Source organism: Schistocerca nitens, chromosome 11 (assembly GCF_023898315.1).
Source record: "Schistocerca nitens isolate TAMUIC-IGC-003100 chromosome 11, iqSchNite1.1, whole genome shotgun sequence".
Lineage (NCBI taxonomy): Eukaryota > Metazoa > Arthropoda > Insecta > Orthoptera > Acrididae > Schistocerca > Schistocerca nitens.
Window position 1 is genome coordinate 106,102,267 of NC_064624.1, and position 27,592 is coordinate 106,129,858.

General features: G+C 39.1%; 1 long non-coding RNA gene across 1 annotated transcript; it reads right to left on the reverse strand.

Annotated features, from left to right (window-relative positions):
* Positions 1-3,812: 3,812 nt before the first annotated feature.
* Positions 3,813-21,821, reverse strand: LOC126213006 (uncharacterized). The gene is made up of 4 exons (XR_007541031.1): positions 21,714-21,821; positions 13,861-13,930; positions 7,341-7,545; positions 3,813-4,598 (listed from the first exon to the last, which is right to left on the reverse strand). It is a non-coding gene; the product is annotated as an uncharacterized LOC126213006 (long non-coding RNA).
* Positions 21,822-27,592: the final 5,771 nt, after the last annotated feature.

A 27,592-nucleotide genomic window follows, 5' to 3' on the forward strand; every position in this document is an offset into this window, starting at 1 on the left:
AATCATTGACAATACTACATAAGAAAATGAAAGGAAAATAATATATTAATCATACGACAACAGATTACATATTTGTATCAGAGCTGTCAAATTTATACAAGAATTCAGTATTAACAGATTGTAATTACAATATTAAATAAGTTGTCATAAGATGTCTCTTATAAAACATAAAATTATCTGTAATTACATTTTCAACAAGGTGAGATGGTATTAATAGATGAAAGATTATAAATGTGATCACAGCTGCAACAGCATACCTCAATAGTATTCCAGTCTTTGCATCTGTAGATGTTTTAATTTTTATTCAGAATCAGTGTTATTATGGGCTCTTGGAAAGCATTTGAAAAGTCTTAATAAAATTTCCAGGAGATGTGAGAACTGTGTTGGCACAGTTGGTCATGCGCAAAGTTCTCAGGTCACAATCATCCTGACTTAGCCGAGTACACTATGTATTTTTTGTTGTTTATAAAAGAAGACTGCAAAAAATTAATAGACTACACAATCAGAGTTAAAGCTAGATAATGTTCTAAAAATGTATTTAGGGCAGTAGTTGGCATTTTTCAAAGTACAGGTTGAAATGAAAGACACCCACGTACTGTCCAGCTGCTAATTGCTGTGAAGTGACACTTCACTGAACATGTTACACTACAGACACTGAACACCCAGACTCTGCACTGCTCACTGTTCAGTGTGTGCTAAAGAACTGTTCACTGTAACGCACAGGAGAGATGTGGATATAGTGTTTTATGAAATGAAAAGCAAGAATTCTGATTCACATAATTTAAACTACTCAGTAAATGTAAATTCTTTGAATTACTTCAGCAGGGCAGGTACAGTTACATTACATAATGACAATGTACTAAGACTATGTACTAGCATTTGTCCTACATCACACGGGGCCCCTGTACGAAAATTGGGCATATCTGAAGGAGTCAGTATCACGTGTGAAAGGTCAATGAAAATCAAACAAAGCACAGTAAAAAGACTTGCAGGGATAACAGAAGATACAGCTTTGTGCACAGTTTCTACAAGCACTTATCTTCTGAACTCTGCTTGCTCTGCCTGACCACAGGATCCAGAGGGCAGAGGACAACAGTGTCACGTTTTCCTTAACTCCTGGAAGAGCCGTTACAGTTTCACACTGTTGCTCAGGAAACAAAATACATGCTTATGAAATATCAGAGCGTCTGCGACAGGATTCAGGAGTTCCTACTACATATAATCCTTAAAGGGGCAAAAATGTCAGGTGAGAAAGTGTTACATGACTACTCAGATTATATCCTAGGCCTGTTACTGATTATGTATGGTATATATAAATGATACAGCTCCTTGGGGTTATTCACAGAGGATGCATACAGAAAAATTGAAAGAGAAAAATCTGTAATAAACCTAAAATACCAAGGTATGCCTGTCCTAAGCAAACTTAAGTGGCACACAAAAGCAGACTTTCCCGTGCACCATTTGTCACCGGAAAACAAAGGAGGGACATAGATATCGGGACAGAGGTACCTCCTCCACTGAGCATATATGTAGGCATTAGCTTGTGAAAATTGAGTTATGTAGAGTCACATCAAGTGAACATGTGAGAAATCAACATCTCGACAACAACACGGCAACACCAGTAATAGGTACCAGGTTCAGAATGCTTACTTTTAACACATTCACTTTCAGGACTTTAGCAATGCAACTTGTTCTTTTTGATAGTAATACCTTCACAAACACATCCCTCGTATTGCTGATCAGATTCCTTCTACTCACTGCGATATACATGTCCTGAGTAGGGCCAAGGTCACTGTGGGGGCAGACAGGCAGCCAAGACATTGTGAGCCTCTGCTTAACAGAGTGGATGCAGTCCAGCAGCAGCTTAGTGAAGCACAAACTATGAAAGTCCTTGGCAGGTCACCAGAGGTATCAAGATGTTTATGCACGGGTCACGATTCCCATGTAGTATGGGTCAGTGATTTGGGGGTGTGGACCTGGCATCCAATACACCCCCACATATTTTCCACCAAGTTCTAGTCATTCAAATTTTTGTGGCCAAGACAATGTGTATTCATTAACATTCCACTGTATCATGATTCTGGCCTTGGCACATGGGTAGTTTTCCTGCTGGAATATTTCATCACTTATGGAAAACATTGAGCATGAAGGGATAAAGATGCCCACTCATCCACAGTTGTCACGGTGCCACTGATCAGTGCCACAGGCCCCAAGGATGGCCAGGTGAATATTCTCAAATCCATAAATGTGCATCCGTGAAGCAATGCACGTTTTGAGAAGCCATTCGTATGGATGATGGCGTATATGGACAGGAACACTGACCTGGGATAAAAAGAAATGCAATTCATCTGGCCAGGCAACATGTCCCCACTAATCCAATATCCTATTTACACGAGACAGTGCCTACTGAAATCTTAGTTGACAAAGTCAACAAGAGAATGCTAAGAGGTTGTCTGCTGTGAAGTCCCACGTTCAAAAATGTGAACTGAATGGTGTGCTGGAAAACAATTTTACCTGCATCACAATTGTAGTCAGTCATCAGATATGCCATAAGCTGCCACCTGTCCTGCTTTACAGAGCAACAAGCATCCAATCTCCACATTCTCTGATAAGAGATGGATGTTCAGCACCTCATCGCTTCACTATTCTTTAACCACTTGAAGTATATTCTCATAACAGTAATGTGATAAGCTGACCGGGTTCACCATTTTCCAGATGTTTGTTCTTAGGCGCCACGCCAAACAAGGTGCTGTTCGTGACAGTTGAAATACCAGCGGATTTCCCCCATTTGCAGCCCATATCATCCCTAAAATGATCGTGTTTGTACCTGCTCCACTTACATATGTTTTCTCATCGTGTCGCATGCCTGCAATGACTGACACACACACACACACACACACACACACACACACACACACACACAGTGTCACCCCAAACTGTTCCCTAATGCCAGTGTGGATTGTGAGCTTGGCAGTTCCATTGCCAGCTGCTTGTAGATGTCCACAGCAGTCTCTTCTATGTACTGCAACATTTGTGGCCAGTCGTCACCGGCCTACTATGAACAGCATGCCAGCACCCCTCAATCCTGGGCAGTGGTGCAGCACGGCCAGGACTGCAGAGGCAGCAGCATTTAGTGAGACGAGCGTGCTAGCTAAGACATCGCATTATTATACACGTATGTAGAGAGAGGCTGTAGAGATTTTTAAACACCACAATAATTTTAACAGGAAAGAAGAAGGCTTGAAGTTAGATAAGATATGGCGATCGACTTTGTACCAAAGATGTGACAATCGATTACCTTCGATCGAGAGTAATGATGCCAGCCAGAGATAGTTTTACTGTTGACAACACGTGACGCGTGGTGGCGCCCTCTACACGCTCTATATAAACAGGACCTCCACGGCCTAGCAGCCAGTCGTAGACTCACCTCAGATGATGTTGCCCACAGCTGGCAACGAAACGTCAGGGAGAAGTATTTCTACTATTGGACCACGGTCTCTTAGCCCGGAAGTTTTAATTACTGAAATGTTATACTATTTCTGGACATCGCCAATTCTTATACGGTGCTATGTTTCTGAAATCTCTCTTCATAGTATTGTAGCATGAAGTGTCCCGAGTATAAATTTTTTATTCTCATGCTTTGTACTCTAAGGAACATACTCTAAATTCTACCCTTTGTTTACTAATTTATAAATTACAGTTATATGCAAATTCTGCAACACACACTTGGGAATGAACTTACGACATTAAAAGGTGGTTCTTTTTTTGCAGCAAAACACAAGAATCAGTTTGTACAAAGATTTATTAGACCCAAAAAAACAATACAATCATTTTCTACAAAGATTTATTAGCCCTAAATAATAGTGTGACTGACTAAAATATTTAGGTTCTTAAATTATCTTTGACATTACCATTTATCTATAACTATTAAAACACATGAATTTTTTAATTATCACCAAAGGGTGCAGTTGTAAAAAAGAAAACGGTTAAGAACTGCTTCTACAGTCCTGACAGGTTTCTTAGATGTATAGATACTATGTTAGATGTACTGGTGAACTACTACTGAAGAGAGTAATTTTGTGTTGCCTGTATGAATACTGAGTAATCATCAGGAAGAATTATCTGGCATCACAGTACACATTTTGAATTAATAAACTGCCAAGAAGCTGTAATTATTTTACTTCAGCATTTTTCCTATCTACTCCAAGAACTGTCTTTGGGACTTTTTAAGTTCACATTGTCACCCAAGCATGATGCAGGGAATGGCAAGGAAAGAAACTGTTTCACACTTATTGTAAGAGAACTTCTCATATGTCTCTTACCTCTATCTAGTAGATGCACACTTCTCGCACGGCGATTTGCAACACGTCAGTAAGAAGCCCAGTGTTTGCCGCCATGTTACGAAATGACATGCGAGAAACGCAACATGGCGACAAACACTGGGCTCATCACTGCCTAGGTCTGGCTGTGTGCTGGCAGCTCCAGCTCCAGGCGGACAACAACCAGTCACGTCTGCACCAGCTGAAGATTTTAGCAGTGCACGCAGTCGTTCATGAAACCGCCTCCCTCAGCCTTCTACTCTGCAATTACAATCACTCCTGAAACATAAATAATGCAACAACTGTGGCATCAATCATACAGCATAGGAAGTAACTTTTCCATTCTTCCATCAATGCATATACATCTGACACAGAAGTGAAACATTTCTGTAATTGACGATATTGCAGTGTGGACTAGTGACTTTGAATTACCAGGAAGTATATCAGTACACGTTAATGACGACTGGATGACAACATATTGATGTTCGGGTCTGGCCATGAAGCATGCACGGATTGCCGAAATTATTGAGGCCACTGCTCACTACAATCAGGAAATCCAAGTTTGAGTCCTTCCTGTGATTCTGTAATTTAGACTAACGGCAACTCTTAAGTAAAGGTTCTGAAGTAGAGCCAACACAAAAGATAGAGCAAAATATGAAATCAGATCTGATATCTAGGCATAGCAAAAGTTGTCCTTCCCATGCACCGTAAGTTGTTGGAAGACTAAGGAAGGACGTGGCAACAGGCCAGATACACTCACCACCCACTGATTTGTGCTTAGCAGAGTATATATGTGGATGTGTGCTGGAAAGTAATGCCTCCGAGTTTTTTTTACATGAAAACTTTTAAAGCTTCTTAAATAAAACAAAGGATATTAACATTCTATATCTATTCTTCATGCCTATATATTTATTTCTTAACACAGTCACCCTGGAAACCAACACATTTCCCCCAATGAGAGACCAGTTTGTTGATACGTCACTAGAAATTGGACTTTGTCAACAGAGCCACAGCCTTCACCTCCACTTGCACTGCTTCATCACTATTAAAGAGAAGTCTTCGAAGTTGTTCTTTAAGTTTCAGAAACAGATGAAAATCTGTACTGAAGATGATTGATGACAGTGAATCCCAGGTGTCAGGATTGTTGTAGATATTGCAGCACTCACATGCTACAATTCTTTGTCCGATAGCGGCAGAAGGCTGCAAATATGTTGACATGAAGAATGAATATATAGAATGTTAACAATGTTTGTTTCATTTAAATAGCTTTAAGAGTTTTCATATAAAATCTGGAGACATTCCTTTTCAGCATGCCCTCTTAGATTTCAGTTTGTGAAAACTTAGGCTTGTGGGGTCAAATCAAGTGACCAGGTGGCACTAGGAACATCAATAATGCTTCCTTAACTTTAGTTTGAGGATCTTTGCAATTCAATTTTTCTTTTTGATAGTGCCAAATTCACTGTGGGTGTATTTGTCTCCAGTTCGAATACATGTCAGATGTAAATTGATAACAACTGATATGGTTGTTCCTGCATATTCATAAGAAGTAAATAATCATTGCACCCACAGATATTTTCATTAGTCCTTATTCGGTTCATGCCAACAAGTATCAGCTTTCTATAAACTCCTTCGAGATTTAACTTTTCTATTTGGTAGCAACAAATATTAAAAGAAAGATGCCATAGTTCTTCCTCAAAAATTACAGATGAGTAGTTGGTGGATGGTTTTGTATTGTCCCAATATTCACTTTAGAGCAAATTCTTATCTTCAACAGAAATTTTCGCTCTTATTTCAAATCATGGGAATGAGAAAATCAGAAACTGTGTGCCCAGACACATTGCCATTACGCAAAATCTATAAGTCAGAATTAAATCTTCAGGACATACCATCTATCCAGTTTTGTAGCATGTTTTTTGCCAATTCCATTAAAGTAATTTGTTTCGAAGTTCTACATTATGAAACATCAAGAATTCAAAACTGAATGTTCAGAACTATCTAAGCAGTTTTGTAAACTGCTTAGTGCCAATTCTGAGAAAGTAATTAGTGTCTTTCAAAATTATACATTTCAAAAGTCATTAGTTCAATGATATACCATTTCTGGATATCAAGATTTTAAACATGGCTGCAGCAGCAAGTGTTAAAATTCTTCACAATAAAAGGATGACAGCCAAAAATTTTAATAAAAAAATTTTATACTGCAACTGTTTTTGGCTGTCATCCTTTTATTGTGAAGAATTTCTGGATATCACCCATCCTTAAACCACGTCATGCTTCCAAAATCACTACCCACGATATTGTAGCCCTATGTTTTCCAAGTACAATCAGTTTTCTTCCTATTTTTCATGCCCTGTACTTCAAGGACGACGTGTTGAATTTTACACTTTGTTCAACAATTTGTAAGTGGTAGCTATATAGAAATTTGTAGAAACAAACTTGCAGGTAAACTTAAGACATCAACAATGTGTTGCCTTTTATATAACAAAACACAAAACAAAGTTTTGTATATGGATTTATTAGCTCTAAATCCCAGTCCAATTGACTATAATATTTACTTTTCCTTTTCTATGAAATTACCATTTAGCTGTAATCCATGAAAACCATGAAGTTTTTAATAATCACAAAAGTGTGCTATTATAAATACCTAGTCGAGAACTGACAATTGTTTACACACGGTTCTTACATGTGTACAGACAATGTCACGTGTATTGCTGAACTACTACTGAACAGTGTAACAGTGTTTCATACATGAATACTGCGTTACAAAGATAATGTGCCGTGAGTTTTTATTGCTACATGTATTTTATTTAATTATCAGGAAGTTGTATCTGGTATAGTCATAGCGTATTATTTCGATTGAATAAACAACAAAGACACTAATTACTTTACTTCAGAGTTTTCAGTTAACACCAACACAGTAACAGTGTACATGATGTAATTTTGGACTATTCAGTCGACAATGTCACTGAACTATGGTGCAGGATATAGTAAGTGCTATGAGGGAGCTTCTCATATATTTGTTACCTCTATATAGCTGCTGTCTGCTGCACATCAATGCAACACAGTATCAGAGACTGCACTTCTTGCTCCCAGGATCTGACTGTGTCCTGGCAGCTAGAAGCCGCTGACCACCAGAGTTACAACTGCACCATCTGAAGTTTCCCACAGTGCATGCAGGCCACTTGTGAACTTCCTCCCTCAGTCTTTGCCTCTGCCAGTATAGTCACTTCTGAAACATATATAGCGCAATTTCAGTTGAATCAATCACGCAGCACAGAAAGTATTTTTTTCTTTCTTCCATCAATGTATACAAGTGGGTGTTAAAAACACCACTGCCTTGGGCCAAGCCTGCATAGCATGCATTTCTGCCACTAGGCACGTACAGCGCAACTCATTCCCAGTTCAGTGCTGTCTGCGTTGTAGATCTGACTTGTTCTGCTCATCTGCAGTGATTTGTTTCTGTTAGTACTGCTTTTTTCTTGTTTCGTTTTTATCATGGCAAGTTTAGGTGAACAATGTGAACCTGTGAAAAATTGTTTACTACTTGGTAAAAATGAAATCTTGTTGTGGATGTCCATCAACTGTCTTTTGTTTTAGGGTGCAAAAACTAGGTATTACGCAAACATGTCAGAACCATAGAACACAAAGGCAAAGAAAGGAGTTAAAAACGACTACACGTAAACCCCAATCGATAAAAGGAAAGACAGCTAAAAACACGAATGTGGAGAAAGGTCTATAAAATATGCCACAGAGAAACAGAGGCCCTGAAGATTAAATGTCCAGCACCATATTGCTACAGTGGATAAAAAGTAAAACACGGTGGACAGCCCATGCATCATTCGCTAAAATGACCAATAACTCAAACGACAAACATAAATAAGAATGTAAGTCAGGACCGGGCGTGAGTCATGCTTCGGTAGCTCAGATGGTAGAGCACTTGCCCGCGAAAGGCAAAGGTCCCGAGTTCGAGTCCCGGTCGGGCACACAGTTTTAATCTGCCAGGAAGTTTCAAGAATGTAGGTGGTTAAAAAAGGGCATCCCATCAGGAAATGGCGAACTGTCAAAAGGTTGAGGGCAATGAGCACAAAGTGGAGGAGACGCATCAGGTAACAAATGGTGAAGACTAAAAAGACAGTGCCCAATACACATCCCGGCGAGATGGCTGAGAGGAGGTCGTCCAAGTTGTTGGGAGGGACTTAATTCCCCGCAGCTTGTTCATATGAAGGGAAGATCAGTTCACCACCTCCTGACAGACGGCAACACAGAGATTACAGGAAATGGAAGAACTAGCGGGCCACGGTACGAGTACTGCAGCCTTGGCAGCAATATCAATGGCCTCGTTTCCTGTCAGACCAACGTGACCAAGAACCCACATAAACGTCACAGTGGCTCCATCAAGAGTGAGCAAGTGACAGCTTTCCTGGAGCCACTGCACTAAGGGGTGGACGGTGAACAACACACGGATGCTTTGAAATGCATTGAGAAAGTTGGAGCAGATGATGCAAGGGAAGAGCCTGTGTCGCCAGACGTACTGCATGGCCTAATACAGAGCAAAGAGTTCTGCTGTAAACACTGAGCAGTGTTCTGGAAGCCAATACTGGAAAAACATCTGTGCCAACAACAAAGGCACATCCAACAGCCCAGTCAGTGTGAGCGCTATCAGTGTCCACAAATATACTATCACGAAGTGTCAACACTATTGTTCTTAGGACCCTTGGACTCGCATGATGAAACTAACACCGCCGTGCCATATTAATTGTGGGCTCTCATCAGATTGAAAGAGGAAGTCCCTGTGGAAAATAACGCCCTGGGTCATATTTAAGGATTGGTAAGGAGTAATGCTCACTGGGATGTCTTATGTGCCTACAAGTGGAAAGAGAAGGTGACTGACTGGCAGAAGACGTTTTGATTAGGAAGGAACCAAGTCGCATATTACTAAAAGGAGTCAACTTCACCAAACTTATCTTCATTGTGTTGTACAAAAAAAAGAGCTATTTGGTAGCGCAAAAGTCTCTGTTTCTGTCCTGGAATAAACCAAGAATGGGGAAAGGGTTTCACCCCAAATCAGTGGCCTAGGAGGGAAAGGCTGAGGAAGCAAAAGGAAGCAGAGAGAGAATCATTCCTATCAGAAGAGACGGCCACAGCAGAGCAGCCAGAAGCTTTGAGCTTAGTATGCTTCACGTGCAGAGCATCTGCCCTGGTACCACCCATTCTGATCTGGGGCTCACTCCGTGGGTATCACCCAGCCCCATCAAGTAGCACCTGGCACAGCAGTTGTTAGGTGTTCCAGTGCCCCAAACAGATTATCAACCACTCCTAGACACACACAAGGCAGTGACAGCTCAGGTACCAGAAGTGTGATGTAACAGCCCCGACACAGGGATGGATACCACGTTCGTGACCTAGCAGGGGGTGAGGATGGGGGCTACAGCAGGGTGGGACATGGGGAAGGAGGGGGAGGAGAGGAACCCATGTTGGGGATGGAAGGGAGGATTCCCCAATGTCTCACACCATGGAAACAATTTAGAAAGGGAGATCATACCCCACGAGAACCACAAAAAGCTGGGAAAAAAAGGGTAGAGTGTGGAAACATGAGACAAGACTGTAAAGAAACAGCAGGAGCTCAGGAATATCCATTTCATCATAAATGGATACGCCAAGGGAGAAAAATGGGCACGGGGAAGGGGAAGCTTTTGGGGGGGGGGGGGGGGAGGAGGCCACAGGGGTAGGAGTTAGAATGGGAAGGAGTGGATATGGAGAAGGGAATGCAGCCCAGGTAAGAAGAGATACTGCAATAGCTCGTAGGCCTGCAAGTGCCACACATGTACCTGCAAAAGAGCTGCAGGCCCCCTGTGGGGCTAGAGCAAGATGAAAGTGACCTATCTTGTGAAATCTTTATCAGTAATATGACATACGGGGACTATACATGAATCCAACAAAAACTGAATAGCTGATAGTGCATAGTGAGATTGGATCTGAAGCACACATCAATAATAGTAGTTATGAGACAAGAAAAATTACTTAAATATCTAGGGGCATTATTGGCAGAAGTGGACTGGTCAGCTCAAATGTAAAATACAGAATACAACAAAGCAGGAAAATAACACTGTATATGAATCCTTATGAAGGCGTGCCAGAATACCAAGAATCTAGATAACACCAATGATGATAAACAGATATGAGGAGGCAAAATGTACAACTTATAGGTACTGTCAATCAACGAGAAGAATGCATACAACAGGAATGTGACTACGAGTCAACATGTAATCTACACTAAAAGCCGTTAGAAAAACATCATTAATCTAAGTGCTTCAACACTGCATGACTTTTTTTACACTTCAGCATACTGACACTTCTGCAATAATAAGTCAAATTCTCTATTTGTGTAGTCATGTTCTCAGTAGCTGCTGTGTAAATACACTTAAGTGCAAAGCCTGGGACTTAACTATCTGTCACTGCCAAGTATCACAGCTCAATGAAACTTGAACCATACATAGAAAGCACTGCTACAATATACTACAGAAGGCAGCTGAAAGAAATACGCAATCAAATAAATAGACCTGACATTTTCACTCAACAACAATAATTACACTTAAGTCACAAAGACAGCAAGGATGTCTTGTGGTAGGGCATTCAGTTACCCACCAGTGCCCTCGACACCTGCTGGATCGTACTGGACGCATGTGGACATGCTGCAATACATCTCCCTAATGCATCCCACACATGCTCAATGAGATTTAAGTCAGGGAGTGGGCAGGTCAGTGCATTCGCTTCATTTCACTAGTTCCAGGAGTTCCTCCACCTGTACTCTTTGACGCTGTCATGCAGTGTCATTAACAGAAATTACATCAGAGCTGAATGCACCCTTGAAAAGACACTCATAAGGAAGGAGTACAGTGTCACACAAACGTTGAGTGTACCATATACCATGCAATATTATGCCTCCCTACACCATAATACTTGGACCACCCAAATGATCGAGTTTGATAATGCTGAATGTACCCTCATACGGCAAGAAGAGGTGGGGGAACATACAATAAACCCAGGAACATCAGAAAACAATCGTTCTGGTGGTCCAAATGTTACGATGTGGGGGAGCATAATGTTGCATGGCCATATTGACCTACAAATCTGAACACGGTACAGTCACCCGTCAATGTTACTACGACACTTTGCTAATCTCACATTCATCTTTTCAGGGCACATGTCCCTGACTTCATTTTTATGGATGATAATGCATCACCACCTGAAAAGCACTGGTAGAAGAGTGATTGGAACAAGAGAATATTCGACAAATGGAGTGTGACATCTGTTAACTACACAAAATACAAACCAACTAAAGTTTTATTAAGTTTGGCCACATAGGTGGCTTTCAATGATTATGTATCTAAACAACTCTTGAAAGCCATAAAATTTTCAGTCAGTGACTAACATGCCACATGATGAGACAGTTAAATATGGCATTTAAAAAGTGTCTCAGGATAAATTTCAAAGTTTGACTAATGTTGAAGTCTTCAGAACTGTTACTCAGCCCTTCTAGAACATTCCATTATTTTTATAAGACTCATCTTCTTCTAGGTTTTAGCTCGATCAAATTTTAATATAGTCACTATTAAAGGAATTGTCTGAAAAAATCCCATCTATCTCGACTGACCAATAACATCATCAATATGGCAAACAAACCACAACCACATAATCAACAGACTTTAAATAAATGTCATAACAAATAGACAAATAGTACAGTTATTCTCATGGCTTCCTGTTTGATGACTATACCAATTCACAATCAAAATTATAACCATTCAAATTAACCTTGACCTCAGGCTATGCTATGTATCACTGAATCATCACATGTTGGCCTGTTGTTGGGCCCATCTGTACCGCGCCGCATGGTGCCATGGTTTAAAAGATGGACCTCGCCACGGACGTCCGGAGTGAAGTTGCGCATCATGCAGCCTACTGTGCACAGTTTGAGTTTTAACATGAGGACCTGTGCCTACACAAAAAGCATTATTCAACATGGAAGTGTTGCTGTCAGCGTTCCTCCGAGCCATAATCCGTAGGTAAAGGTCATCCATTGTAGTAGTAGCTCTTGGGCAGGCTGAGCGAGGCATGTCATCGGAAGTTCCTGTCTCTCACTACCTACTCCATGTGCGAGCAACATCGCTTTGGTTTACTCCGAGACGGCTGGACACTTCCCTTGTTGAGAGCTCTTCCTGGTACAAAGTAACAATGCAGACTTGATCGAACCGTGGTACTGGCCGTCTTGGCACGGTTGAACTACAGACAACACGAGCCGTGTACCTCCTTCCTGGTGGAATGACGAACTGATCAGCTGTCGGACCTCATCAGTCTAATAGGCACTGTTCATGCATGGTTGTTTACACCTTTGGGGACTGAACAGTCAGAGGGACTGTGTCTGTGATACAATATCCACAGTCAACATCTATCTTCAGGAGTTCTGGGAACCAGGGTGATGTAAAACTTTTGATGTGTGTATATCTCAATGACATTTGAAGTGCAACTTTAGTGCTCTAAGTCCTATTGAAATTTTGTTTACATATTCAAAGGGAACTGGGGATTACCAGACACTGGGATGCCACCTGTCTGCTTTGACCAATGATGTCACATCTTGCGGAAAACCTCATTTCGAGCACATCCATCATGACGACCAAAACATCAATAATAACATCCACAAAAATACAAGTACACATAAACTGAAATACTGACTAAACCAAATAAAATTAGTGGAACAACTGCTGGAAATGGTGGGTTCCGGCTGGGGCTGAACTAAAAATTTAACAATAAAAGAAACACCATTCCAGACGCAACACACTGGAAAAACACCGGACAAATTTCAAACAAATCACACAAAATTATCACAGTATCCTAATGTACAGTTAACCCATACAGCTCAACCTGGACCACGAGACCAACGACACACCTCCCCAAAATACAAAAGCCAGTATCCCTATCTCCAATTCACCTACATAGTTCAAACACACAGGATAAAATGGCAGAACATACGAAAAAATAGTTTTTCATGAAAATCGAAAGTATATCTGCGAGCTGCTAGCATAAATGTAACTACGAAACTAACTTCTCAGACCAGAAAACACAGTAAATGTCTCCAACACATTTTCAAAATAACTATTTTAAATTACTGATAAATCAATGTGCAACCGGCATCTGTTCCACTTTTAAATTTAATGACACTGCTAATATTCACTTGAATGTCATCTTTATTCTTTCGTTGTACATAAAAGGCGACATTTAAAATACTGGAATACATTCAAACAACTGAGTGGCACAGCAAGATTTCTGCGCATTTGATAAACATTAAATTTAAACTTTTCATCTTATGTGGTGTTTAACTCAAATCTTCATTATGAAATGTTATAATCAACATTTACAGATTACTTTATTTCTTTTATTAGACAATTATCCACGCTTCCAGCAACATGACTATTTATGTTTATTCACAAAGCATTCTGCCCACAGAAATTAATGAAACAACACTAAGAAATACAAAGAGGCCTCTTACCATGGAGCCTGGCTCAGTAGTTGCCTTGTCTGTTTCCTTTTTGTCCAGATAGTTTCCTTGCGAACCAATGCTGAAAAAATAAGCAATCAGATAAAAACAGTTTCCACTGCTACTTTGAGATTCAGTTCAGTGGTAATATTTTCAATTTATTAAGGGGACACGTAAATGAGCCACCATGTACGCAATAAATCTGACATTCACTGTGAAAGAGAGTACAATGAGATGAAATGATTTACAATTCCAGATTATGAAGAGTCTCAATGTAGTCTCCAAATCACATAAAATGGAAACTAATTTTGACTGCTTTTGGTCCTTTGGAGCACTGAATTATGGTATAATACCCTACGGTGATAATTATGTGTGTGTGTTTTTTGCATCCATCAAAGTAACTAATACATTATATAGTTGGCCTCAGTTTTCAAGGTGGAGAAAGAGAGATTAAAGTGGGGACTGTAGTATTCCAGTATATGAATGCTTGTGGATCCACACTACATGATCAAAACTATCCGGACACCTGGCTGAAAACGACTTACAAGTTCGTGGAACCCTCCATCGGTAATGCTGGCATATGACATACCCACAACCTGTCATCAGATCGCCAAATTGTGTACCATGATTTGTCACTCAACAACATTTTTCCACTGTTCAATCATCCAATGTTTAAGCTCCTCACACCAAGTGGGGCACCATTTGGCATTTACCGGCATGACGTGCAGCTTATGAGCAGCCGCTCAACCTTGAAATCCAAGTTTTCTCACCTCCCACCTAACTGTCATAGTACTTGCAGTGGATCCTGATGCAGTTTGGAATTCCTGTGTGATGGTCCGGATAGTTGTCTGCCTATTAGCATTACGACTCTCTTCAACTGTCGGCGGTCTCTGTGAGTCAACAGAAGAGGTCGGCCTGTATGCTTTTGTGCTGTACGTATCCCTTCACGTTTCCACTTCACTATCACATCAGAAACGGTGAACCTAGGGATGTTTAGGAGTAGGAGTGTGGGAATCTCGCATACAGACATGACAAGTGACACCCAATCACTTGACCAAGTTTGAAATCTGTAGTTCTGCGGAGTGCCCCATTCTGATCCCATGATGTCTAATGACTACTGAGGTTGCTGATATGGGGTACTTGGCTGTAGGTGGCAGCACAATCTACATAATATGAAAAACATGTTTTGGGGGTGTCCAGATACTTTTGATCATATAGTGTATTTTGAAAATGTCTTGACGTACAGTATAATTCAAAAGGATTATAACTATGTTCTTATCAATATAGGTAAGAATAGAACAGCATTTTTACTGGTCTTATATGCACATGTTGCATTGGAAATACTTAACTTCTACACCTAGCTTCATCCATTTTGTTTTTAGTCCATGGCCCACAACTTAATAAGCATTTTTTTAATTCAGCTGTTACTTTAAGGAGTTTTTCATGCATCTTTATCTGTGGTTTTATACCCAATTCAGAGTAATCCCCGATATGTAGGAATGATTATCGACAGACTCAGGAGAATCGCATACTGTAGCCTATATATTTCTCTGTGAAGAAGACATTCTTAACTATCAGTAATACTGGTTAGTTTTATCTAACAAACTGCTGTAGGGAGATTCCATGGTGACTGTTACGTTTTGAAATCTGTGTGTTATTATGTTGACCTTTTATCAATCTATAAACCTATATTTTCTTTTGCAAATCATTATTATATATTATGTTATTCAGGCAAAGATCTCTAATTAATATCTGAGCAGGGAAGAGCATTAAAATTAAAGAACAAGAACGTAATTTATATTGCGACTAAAGTTACAAATTTGGGACATCCTATTGTTAATGTTCATTTTAGATCAAAAGTATCCTCAAACTATTAAGAGCCTGGAATTGGTTTTCAGACAAAATGCATATTAGATTGGCATTCAAATGACACAGACACAGATTTTTAAAAATATTCATACCATGTAAAATACTGTAATACTCTGAAAAGAGCATGTGACTCAATATTGCGTGACTCATGTTACTTGCTACTTATTGTTGGAAAAACATTTTCTTGCAAGCAGAGAAACGAAAGTATGATATTTACCAAATAAGATGAACTTAACATTAACATTTCACTTTTTAACCATTGGGAAAATACAGTGTAAATTCAATGAGAAGCCAGAGGACTGAAAATATCACTTGTATTGACATCAGATGGATCAATTTCCTTTTCACATTTTGCCAGCCATTTCCAATAATGACCAGCATGTTCCATTGCACTGATTAGTAAAAATTTCCAAAAACTGCATGTACTTCTCCAGCATATAATTTACCATCATATTCCACTTTGTACCTGTCTCCAATTTTCACACTTTTTACAGTTCTTTCAGTTCTGCACCAGGGAAATTCTTCAAAGACAGCAGATATGTTTATAGTAGGCCTACTCCTTTCTTGTACTGAAAGCAGTGAATGATTTTTATGTTTCGTACTGATGAGGCTTAAGAAAATATTTGAGCCTGATTAAGTTTCATCAGTGGACATATGACAAACCTGCATAGTTTTGGTAGCCTACATGCAGCTGCCCGAGCAAAAGTTAATGCATCATCTACAGTGAATTTTCACTTTTTTACTTCATTCCACACTTGCCTTTTCACAAGTGCACCAATTCCACCTACAGCTACTTTACCGTACAATGTAGCAATAAAGTTCCATTAGATTTCCACTTTGAGGAATGACTGATGTTGACATGCAGTGGCTGTAATATATTTGTTTTTAAATTGCAAGGCAGATCCATCGACTACATTGAAACTACCTTCAAATTTTCAGATATAATTGACAGTACCTTGCTAATGTATTCACAGTATCCTTGGAATGTGTTAAGCTGTCTGAAACAACTGTGTGATGAGAACCTGAATGCCACAGTAGCACAGTGAAATTACTAACATGTGCTTCTGCTCAACATGCACTTTACACCTCATCTTGATAACCAGAAATGTAATTTTCGGCAGAGCCAATAAGCAGCAATAGAAACTCCTTAGAATCTTGGTTCAGAACCATTTCCTTTTGTTGATAAGATGCAGACAGGCTCGCTCTGTATATCGATGAACAAGATACTGAGGAATTATGGAAATTTTCTGTTTCACTATATCTTCTTTGAATTTAATAATTTTAGAATTGTTTTCTTCCATCTTCCAAATATACTCTGATAAATTCACAATTTCCAGTTCAATTTTATAGACTACTTTAAAACTTTACCATTTTGACAATTTACATTCAATCTACCAACAAAACTGGCTTATGATGGCCGATACAAATATGTTGCAGTCAGCTGGAGTATTATCATGTTTCCTATGAAGGCTGCTGATAGCATTATGAAATTTTAGTGATATTTACACAAAAATACATCATGAGGTAGTCTGCTGCTTACTTAAACATGTGGTGGCCATACCTCTGCAAACTTAGATTTCCCAACTTTAATGTCAGGGTGTTCCTGTTTGAATACCTCATATGTTTACATAATGGACATGACTAAGTGATGAATGTAAACTGTCTTTTCCTCATTATTTTCTCTGATCACTATTGTGTCCTTCCTGCTTGGTGATTGGCAACTGTCGTCACAACAGTAGAAACCAGGTACCAAGCACCTAGTCTAAGAACTATGGTCTCTATCTTGCGGACTACTGCCACAACCGGGCCTTTCAGACTTTCTGTCTGATGAATTTCCACACAAGTCACTGAACAGATCAACAACAACTACAATTTTACACCGTGGTGACAATGGCAAGCAACAATCAGCTTGAGTCATGGGTTTACATAGCACACTTATACAACGAAAAACCAGCTTTACTATGTTGCGGATTTTGCATCTTACATTACACTATGTTTTCTAACTCTCTCCCTAGTTTTAGCTCTTCTTTCTTCTGATAAGTCATTGTTTATGAGGACTCAAATGCAGAAACTTTAATGCTTCTGTTGACTTTTTCTAGCTTCTTGCAGATGCTCTAACTTTTCCTACCTCTTTTTCTATCTTTCTACTGCTGTTAAGGGCATCCAGTTCTTTTAACATTAACAGGGTGTATACGTGGACAAGAAAAAAATTCCCAGATTTTTCCCGGATTTCCTGGTTAAAATTACACTTTCTCCCGGGTGAAAATACACTTCTTCCCTGTCAAGTGACAGTATACTTTTCTTCGGAACTGTGAAACTTATCAATCATTTGAATGGTTATAGTAAGAAACACGTTTTGGAAAGATCTTTGATGTGCAGCAACATGTACGCTGCATACTTTCGTATTACAAAAGTGTAAATTTAAATTCCACCAAACACCTCATGTTACTTTCTGAAGCATTGAAATCAAGATTGCAATGCACTTTTGTAGCCAGTCATAGCTCGTCACGTGATCTCGCCAGCCGATGACAGCGGATCTTCTAGCGTAGGATACGTGACGTAGTCAGCCAATAGCAATATCAGTGTTAAGTAGCTCGTACACACAAATAGCTAAAATTAATGGTTTAAATTAACATACACAGCGTTACTACAAGAAAAGAAAAGCTTTCACGTACAATATTGGTCTCTGAGATTAATAAGCTGCAAGAGAAGCTAAGCTTTCACATATAATGTTGATTTTTTTGCGCATGTTACACTTTAAGGTACAACACACAAATATGTCAGTAAACTTTTGAATAAAGACATAAATGTCTGATCTGAGCTCGAAATTTTTCTAAATGTACGTCCTCAAAGACTTGATTCTTTAAATGAGAGTCAAACGCTCTGTGATTTAAGAAATTCATCGTACATTCTCGCACATAATTCATCTTGCATAAAACGAAATTTACTTTGAAAGTAACGCTTTTCAAACAACAATTCGAAATATTTTCCCGTGACCTGTTACAAATAGGTTCTATTCAGTAGTTGCCAGAGAGCGCCAGAAACAGGTGTCACCGCACTTGTTCAGCTACGATGATGCAGGAAGCCCTTATGTTCGTAGGTGTAAAACATTAAAAGATCTTACACTGTGTCATAAAAGAAACAAGACATCAGAGGATACTGCAAGAACATCGGAATTTCGTGAACCATACTACAATGCGTAATTCGGCTTAAAGTATACATTCGTATGTCCAGATTCAGACGTCAATTTTCTTGAGTACCGGTACTGTATTATCTCATGTTTGGTTCTTTTTTTATGGCACAATGCCATACGTGCTAGAAGATGAAAACATGCACTTTTGAAATGCAGTGAACAGTTGAAACTAGCCCATAGTATGGAATTAAACACTTCGTTTCAAATAAATTGACTGCCCCATCGGGAAAGATTAATAAAAGCCAAATTTCTTTAGCAAACCGACAAAAATAACTTCTTTGTTCTGCAAGGCGATTAATGCCTGACTGTCAGAAAGGTGGAGATAAAACCTGAAACTAATAACACATTTTAGCCTTCCGTAATTATGCGAAGGTATTTTAATTCATTTGATAGCTCACGGCCATAGATATTCGTTTTGTTTTCGTTTAATGTGAGAGCAAAAAATGAAGAGGAAACGGCAAAATCACTAAACGTAAACACGTGTCACGTGGAGACTCCCCACTAGAACTCTGACTGCTCTGTGAATCAGCCCCGGATCTCCTATTTCCGAACCGGGGCAATATAGGACACTGGCGCCCAACCACACGTCTCTAGCGAGAAGCGGGAAAAGGTACTTCTCATACGTGACTAAACTGCGCACGGACAAAGGCCGGCCCGCAACTCCTAAAAACGAATCTAAAGTAAACAGTTGTGACGTCACGCTCATCGGAGACAATTTGTTGCTAGGAAGCATTGCATAGTCTTCCCAAAGCCTTTGACACACTTTGCAGTTGGCAAACTGCTTGTATGAGCACTGTGTTTTATTGTTGTATATGGCGTATTTCTTTTGCGACTTAAGTTTTATTTTAGTTTTTTTCCCTCCATGTTTTGTTGCTGCAGTATTATACTGCAGAAGCGAGATACAGTAATATCCTTTAGAGTATAGGTTCTTACCCGTCAAAAATCACAAAAATTTAACTGAAAACTAAATCAATGAAAAATTCCCGGAATTCCGAAAAATTCCCGATTTTCTCCCGGATGAAAAAATTCCCGGGTTTTTCCCGGATCTCCCGGGTCGTATACACTCTGACTAAAAAAAAATATAACACTCAGATTACCTGACAAAAGTTACACATTTACTCTTACGTTTTTACAATATTGGTTCAATCCGCGAAATTTTTACAAGTGATATTATTCATACTTCACACAAATAAGTAAATTACTGAACAAGATTAAGTTAGGTCTACCATTCCTCTTAATACAGAAACTTAATTGCAATAAAGTGAATCATGTTACATGAAAGTTAATGCTGTTGTATTATGTTATTTATCGTAACCTGTAATTTACCTACTTCAATTTTATACTGTTTATGCACTACATTAGGGTATGTAACAGTAATATAAATTCTTACTTGCCAATTAATTGAAATCAAGGTCCAAAAGCTCCAATAATTCACACTGCCATCACATGAAAACGTGTGGCCATATAAAAATGGCTACAAATTATGGAGCGAAAGCAATAATGAGTAACATTGTCGCCATACAGGAAAAAGGTCCAGCCTTTTCAAACAGTGTATAAGAAGTACCAAATATTAAACTTTCAAAAATCTTAAGTGTGCCCTACTTTATATGGAACATCCTTGTAGTTAAATGAGTGTGCTCATGATGAATGTTGTGTTGATGTGTCATTCCTTTGAAATTTACATTTTGCAACTTTTCATAGCAAAATAACAGCTTTTTACATCTTTGCAGAAAGCTGTGCCACCATTCTTATACATTAAACTCGCACATTACTACAAACTGAAGTTGGTGCACAATTTACAAAACGTTAACTCATACAGAAGGCCGATCTACACGAATACTCAAAGCAACACTTACACCCCCACAAAAATGCAACAGAATGAATACATACTACAGAACTTTCTTTCATACCAACATAAATCCCCGAGGTGATTTGACTGTAGGCACTTATCAAAAGCATTGACAATAAGATAAACTGCTCACACAACGATCTGCAGGAGTTATATATAAGTTAAAAGCAGCCGTTTTCTTGTTTTTGGTTGTTCCTTCTCATAAATTATTACATAACGAGGGGTATGCAAGTCGGTATAACCATTATATAGTGCTTGTACGAACTTCAGGAAGTCATATCTCGTCAATCACGAAGCATTTTTAACATTCCCTTTTGCTTTGTCTCGAGATCACATAAATCAAACTACCCCGATAATACCACACACCACATGACAATATCAACCGTCTCTTACAAATTCTAGAGATACATGCAGCGATTTTATCTGGCAGGCCGAGAATTTGAGAACTGGTGAACCCATAGTATGGTTCTTTTACTCCCCAAACCAACCGTTAAACCGACAAAAATCCAGCGTGAGGCTACAGATTCATGCCGACTTGGCGTCCCTCTCAATTTATTAACAGTATAGATATATAACGTGCTCTAAAATAATGTCTATCTATTAATTACCTCCAAATCATAATTCGAAAACTTACTGAAAATAACGTGTTTAACCTGTGAGAAAAATAACCTGGAACATTACACAAACTCACACGCTAATCCAAATAATCAAACGCCAACGGTGATACAACAGCCAATTCAACATAGAACATAATCACTGTCTAATATACGAGGAAATAAGGTTAAATTCACACAACAGTGCTACGAACAGGTACCATGCCACCATGAGAACATATTGCAAACTGTTTCACACAGTATCAACTAAAATATCAAAATTCGGTATTAATTTAGTTCCAAAATAAATGTTCGTCTTTCCTTCGTTCAAAGTTGTTATCTTTAGTGGTTTATTTATTACCTGGGGAACATAATGTATGAATTTCCACAAACGCAGTCAGCAATTCCACGTAACAGCCAACTACACTCGCAGATAATCGACGTGGAAGAAAGAACAGGGCGGGTAACTTGCCAGAAGGAAAAGATGAAACTTCGTAATATTTGGCAAGACGGTTTTGAAATAATATGAACAACTACGGACACACAAATGAAAGAAAAATAGCATTACGTAACCAACAGTATATTAAGTAATATTCATAGAAATATACAATTACTACAATTACAAAATCTGTGACGATAGAAAGTAAAGGCCATGACCACCAGCGACAGCGAAAGTGCGAAACCAGTAGCACTGTGCGAAATACTGGAAGTGACGTAGTCCACAGAAGATCCCACATCCAAGTTGAAGGCGTTCTGAGTATTATCTTTGAGGACGAAAGGTAAGTTGTATAAGCAGTTGCCAGCGAGCTCGTGCGCATGCGCAGAGCTGAATTCACGTATGAGCAGTGCCTTCCTCCCGCTTCTGGGTACTTGAAGCGTGGCTGTTTGTTGTACGAGCAATAGCAGCAAGTAGCCAGATGCTACCCGGAAAAATTTTTTCCGGCGCGCCCAAGCTGCCAGTTTCGCGCATGCGCAGAGCAAGCTGAGTTATAGTGGGGGAGTCCTTCTCCACGTGACCCGTGTGTTTTGTGATGCTGCTTGTCTCTTCTTTCACAGCTCCCACGTCAAATGAAAACAAAACAGATTTCTGAAACTTCCTGGCAGATTAAAACTGTGTGCCCGACCGAGACTCGGGACCTTTGCCTTTCGCGGGCAATCTCATTCTGAAAACAGATTTCTGTGGCCGGGAGCCATCAAGTGAATTAATATACATTCTCATAACCATGAAAGACCAAAATAAGTTCGTGGTTTCAATTTTCTGATTTTATATTATTTCCACGTTATTAGCAATCAACCATTAATGTCTTAATGAAGCTATTTCTGTCAGTTTTGTAGAGAAATTTGCTCTATTAATTTTTCCCACTGAAGCAGTTGGTTTATTTGAAACGAAGTGTTCCATTCCGCACTATTGTCTACTTTCATTTTCGTTCAGTTTCAAGTGCAAATTTTCATTTTCTGGGACGAATGACTTCATACCATAATAAAGAACCAAACATGAGAATACAGTACTGTACCTCCAAGAAAACTGGTATCACGAAAAGCACATAGAAAAGCTGAATATCAGGTACTTCCGAGTGCATCTGGACATAGAAATGTGTAATTAGAGCGGAATGAAGCATTTTAGTGTGGTTTACGAAATTCCGATGCTGCTGGAGTAGACTCTGATGTCCTGCTCCTTTTATGACACTGTAAAGCCGCGCACACACCTAGCAGCAAAGTCGCCGGACTTTGTATGGGAATAGATTAGATAAGATTAGTTTTTCGTTCCATAGATCTGTGTTGAGGAGATCCTCGTGGATGTGGAACATGTCACCTTTTTTTTTAAAAAAAAAAAAGCTGAAATAACAATACTAATAGTATGATTATATACATTACATCATTTGTTTCTATTAAAAATTCCGTCAGTGGAGTAGAAGGAGTTTGCCACTAGTAAGTCTTTCAGGCTCCTTTTAAACTGATCTTTATTTGTAACTAAATTTTTTATGTTTGCTGGCAAATTATTGAAGATGAGTATTCCTGAGTAGTGGACCCCTTTTTGAACTAAAGCAAGTGCTTTTAAGTCATTGTGCAGATCATTTTCGATCCTGATATTGTATGTATGAACTGAGCTGTTTGTTGGAAAAAGAGATATATTATTTAGGACAAATTTCATTAAGGTGTAAATATGCTGAGAGGCAGTAGTTAGTACTCCCAGTTCTTTGAAGGGGTTTCTACAAGACGTCCGTGAGTTTACTCCACAAATAATACGTATTATACGCTTTTGGACTCTGAAAACTTTTGTTTGACTTGAAGAGTTGCCCCAAAATATTATACCATATGACATTATGGAATGAAAGTAGGCAAGGTATGCAAGCTTTTTCACTTTTATGTCGCCTATATCTGCTAACACTCGAATTGCTAATACAGTCGTCATACAATGTCTCGAGACTGTCGCTAAACAATGTCACGCGTTCACATGTACGAAGCCAGTTGCGATACAGAAATCAGAACGCGATGTCACAAGAAATAGCTGTTTGTGCTGTTCATCTCTGTTTAAATAATTTAATGTTGTTAAGAAGCAAAAAGCGTTAACCTGAACGGTACTGCACGGGGAATTTATTTTCTGGTGGAGTTACTACAGCTTTGAATCTTCTTCAAAAACTGAAGCTAGAAGATGTCATTGGTTTCAGAAATTTTGTCAGAATGAGCCCTACCGATTTCGAAACCCTTCTGCAAACGGTTGGAGAAAAGATTTCGAAAGAAAACACTATATTTAGGGAAACCATTGCAGCCTCAGTCAGGCTAGCTATCACCCTCCGGTTCCTTGCTAGCGGCGAATCATTTTCCAGCTTGATGTACACCTTTCGAGTGTCAAAACAATCACTTTCAAGTACAGTTCCAGAAGTCTGTGAAGCCATAATTACTTCGCTGAAAGGGTTGGTAAAGGTAAGAAGTAACTCAATTTTTATTTATTACATTTTTATTTTAAGAATGAATTAATTACAGGTATACAATTTTGTCATTTTTTAAATTACAATGATTTGAAATTTTCAAAAAAAACCTCTATGGTTTACCCTTCTCTGGTCCCTTCATTTTGAGAAGGAGGTTCCAGATCTTGCGAAGATATTGAGGGTGTAAAGGAACAGTCTGAAGAGTATGAGTTTTGGCCGTCTGCACTATGGGATGTTGTTGGTGAAGAATGGAATGGAGGTGGAATTGTTTGAAGTGGGCTTAACGGGTTTGAACTGACCTGGGGTGAATATCCTATCGTACTGTACATGCCAATTTCCAATTTTAAGAATGTGTCATCAATTTCACGCTGGGCTAAGGAAATTTCAAAGCGACTTCTACCGCAGTTTCTTGATTTATTGGCAATATGCTCTCCGTAAACCACAAATTCATCTCAGTTCCTAACAGCCTCTGTTAAAGATTTCCTGCAGCTTGCTGTATCCCTTGCAATATCAGCATCGTGGGGTATCGGTGGCCCTCTGAATTCTTCTTTTGGTAGAGTGGACTGTCGTTCATCATATCGCTCTTCTTCTGTTCGTTGTCGTTATCCTCCTAGGGAAAAACCAACAATTTCATTGAACTTATTTTGTTTAACAGCTGTTACTTGTATTTATTGCTTTGATGTTATTGTATTTTGTTTAATATTTCATATGCCAACATCTAACTCCGAATGGACAGCAATAGCAGAACAATTCTCAACGAGATGGAACTTTCCTCAGTGTCTAGGTAGTAAGGACGGCAAACACATACAGATAGTGGCCCCAGAAAACAGTGGCAGCACGTACTTCAATTATAAAGGAAACTTTAGTATTGTGCTTCTTGGAGTAGGTGATGCCAATTATAACTTTATATATGCTGATGTGGAATGTCAGGGCCGAATATCGGATGGCGATGTCTTAAAATTTACATCTCTGTACAAGAAAATGGTGCAAAAGAAACTAAATATCCCCCCCCCCCCCCCCCAGATAAAGCATTGCCAGGCAAATCTACCCCTGTTCCTTATGTATTTGTAGCAGATGATGCGTTTGCATTATCCACCCATGTGATGAAACCTTATCCAGGCCAGCGATTGTGTTAAACATCAGCAGAAAGGATTTTCAATGACAGGCTCTGTAGAGCTCGACGCATTATTGAAAACATATTTGGTACTTTAAGTTCCAAATTCAGAGTGCTCTTAAAATCTATTGCACTGGATCCCGATAAAGTAGAATCTGTGATTATGACATGTAGTTATCTGCACAACTTCCTAAGAAGAGATTCTGAATCAAGGAAGTTTTATGCTCCTCCAGGATCGTTTGATTTAGAAGACATTGACGGAAATTTGATAGAAGGACAGTGGAGATCTGAATCACCAAATAGTATAATAAAATTGCAAAGTATTCCTGTAAGAGCACCTACCGATGTGCACAAAATTCGAGATGAATTCAGAGATTATTTTATATCTCCAGCAGGAGCGGTTTCTTGGCAAAACAATCAACAATAGGGGCAATGGCACATATTCGCTGAGCAATTAATTTTTTAATTATTTTTCCTGCATTGCCAATGAAAATAATTATCTGATGGTAATAATGTTAAAAATAAATTTAAAATCTTTGGTAAATTACTTTTAAAATACTATAAGATACAAATATACAAAATACTTATCGTAAGAGTAAAAAATGACTCGTGTAAATTGTTAAATAAAGTTCACTTACTATGGTATATGTTTCTTCTTCCGCTTCATCACAATCAGTGTCCTGGCTTCCTCTGGATTCTGTTATTTGTAACAAAAACAGTAATGGTTTGTACCCGAACCAGTTGCACTTTTTGGGGCACGAACCACTTTTTTTTGACTCGGATAACTTTTTATGTTCGCACCTAAACTGTGATTTTAAAATGTAAATTTTTTTCTCCATTCTATGGTGTGACATCTGGTATTTTTTAGCTAGAGATTCCATAGCATCCCTGCTCATATTTCTGTTTTTATATGCCCCACATGTCACATCCCAGAGACAAGGGCAAGCTTGAAAATCTTCAATTATTTTCATCGTTGTCTCCATTGTGGCCAGGCACAAAATGACGCACACTCGTCAACGTACACGTACAGACTGCGAAATGTCGCGCGACATTACATCATGCTCCCCGTTTTGACGGGGAACCTGAGACTCGAGACTTTTGAATAGCGAGTCTCGCAACACGGGAAAATGTCCCGGAACAACACAGACCTGTCTCGAGACACGTGTTCCGCGACTTTCGTTGCTAGGAGTGTACGCCGCTTAAGATCTCTTAACGCTGTATATGGACATATATACGTAAACATTTACTTAAAGCTGACTAAGTAGGCAAATTTGGTCAGTAGTTTTGAACTAAATAATTTGTTTCAAATATAATGACAGCTGTAACAAAATTTAACAAATCTGCCTTCTGTGAAAGCGTTTTTCGATCACAAGGCACTTGTCTAATACTTCCTCTAGTCCTGAAGTTATTTCTTCATTTGTGTTTACGTCTTAAATTTATAGAATGCCATTCTATGCTAAACTGTAGACTGGCGGCATACCGTGTTTTATCGTTTTAACTCCCCACATGGCTTCATATTTATTCCTTGAGTTCCTTGAGTAGAATATAAACTGCCAGTTGCACAGTTTCTTTGCCTCACAGACAACCTTGTTAATTTTTTAATGACATTTATTGTCCTTTATTCCGGTGTAAGCTACACAAGAAACTGTTTCTTTTCTTTTTTTTTTTTAGCAAGAAATTTGTGTTCCATTCTACTAGCTTTTTGCTGTGCTGCGTAGATGTAAACCTGTTGGAAATGCTACATAACAATATTGCAGTTCACAAATTTAAAAAAAAATCTGACATAGCAAAATGTTATGGTACTTCGAGTTGTTGAGTCTAATTTTGAAATGATATTTTGCCAAGAACTGCTTCCTTATTTGCATCCTTTATCTGGGTGGGATATGATAAAGCAATTGCTCTAAGTACATCTCTGTATGTCCTCTCAACAACATGCCGCAGGGCTGCACATGGTCACGTGATGCCCCACCGCCCACGAAATTCCACCAGAAATGCGACAACAAGCGTATGAGCAGAGCAAGCACCAAGCACGGGCTGCCTACGTCATCGTAGCTGCGCATGCGCAGTACAGCCTGTTGTCTGGCGCTGTCTGGTAACTCCTCTGTACCTGTACTAGTAACTTAGCTATTCTGATTTGTAAGAGACGAAAATCGGAAGGCAAAATGACTGTTGGAAGGCTTCTTCAAAGTTAACTCT